The sequence below is a fragment of the Macrotis lagotis genome, chromosome 2 (assembly GCF_037893015.1).
Source record: "Macrotis lagotis isolate mMagLag1 chromosome 2, bilby.v1.9.chrom.fasta, whole genome shotgun sequence".
Taxonomy (NCBI): Eukaryota; Metazoa; Chordata; class Mammalia; order Peramelemorphia; family Peramelidae; genus Macrotis; species Macrotis lagotis.
Window position 1 is genome coordinate 213,302,157 of NC_133659.1, and position 1,378 is coordinate 213,303,534.

Sequence of the window (1,378 nt, forward strand, 5' to 3'; positions counted from 1 at the left end):
TTAGACACACTCAGTTAAGTCAAGAAACTTATCTTACCTTTCAAGCATTAAAAGGGGGAAAGGGGAGGGGGGGTGGGGAGGGGAGGGGAGAAAAAAAGGGTAACTAAAAGAAGGAAGGGAAGAAGGGAAAAATAGAAAGGGGAAAGAAAGGGGAGGGGAATTGATATGAGGGCAAACTGAAGGTGGCAGTATTCAGAAACAAAAAACTTGGGAAAATGGATAAAGGGAAAAAAGGGAAAATACAAACAGAAGGAAGATAGCATGGAAGGCAATAAAGAGGCAATAAAATTATAACTTTGAATGTGAATGGGATGAACTCTCCCTTAAAACATAAGTGAATAGCAGAGTGGATTAAAAACCAGAATCCTACAATATGCTGTTTACAAGAAACTCATTTGAAGCAGAGAGATACGTATAGAGTAAAGGTAAAAGGTTGGAGAAAAATATATTTTGCCTCAGCTGAAGTGAAAAAAGCAGGGGGTAGCAATCCTTATCTCAGACAAAACCAGTACAAAAATAGATATTATTAAAAAAGATAAGGAAGGAAACTATATCCTCCTAAAAGGTACCATAAACAGTTAAGTAATTTCAGCACCTAATGGTACAGCATTGAGATTCTTAGAGGAGAAGTTGAAAGAGGTACAGGAAGACATAGACAGCAAAATTCTTCTAGTGGGAGACCTCAATCACCCACTCTCAGATTTAGATAAATCTAATCATAAAATAAACAAGAAGGAAGTTAAGGAGGTAAATAGATTGTTAGAAAACCTAGATATGATAGACCTATGGAGGAAATTGAATGGGGATAGAAACGAATATACTTTTTATTTCTGCAGTACATGGCACTTACACAAAAATTGACCATGTACTAGGGCATAAAAACCTAATAATCAATTGCAGAAAGGCAGAAATAGTGAATACATCTTTCTCAGATCATAATGCAATAAAAATCATATGCAATACTGGACCAGGGAGATATAGACCCAGAATTAATTGGAAACTAAATGACCTCATTTTAAAGAATGAGTTGATCAAGCAACAAATTATAGAAAGAATTAATTATTTCATCCTAGATAATGACAATAATGAAACAACATACCAAAACCTATGGGATAACTCAACATGAATGTCAGATATATTATATCTTTAAATGCTCACATGAATAAATTAGGGAAAGAGGAAATCAATGAACTAAATATGCAACTAAAAAAAATTAGAGAAAGAACAAAGTAAAAATCCCCAATTAAATACTAAATTAGAAATTCTAAAAGTTAAAGGAGAAATTAATAAAAATCAAAAGCAAGAAAACTATTGAACTAATAAATAAAACTAAGAGCTGGTTTTATGAAAAAAAACAATAAAACTGATAAACCCCTGG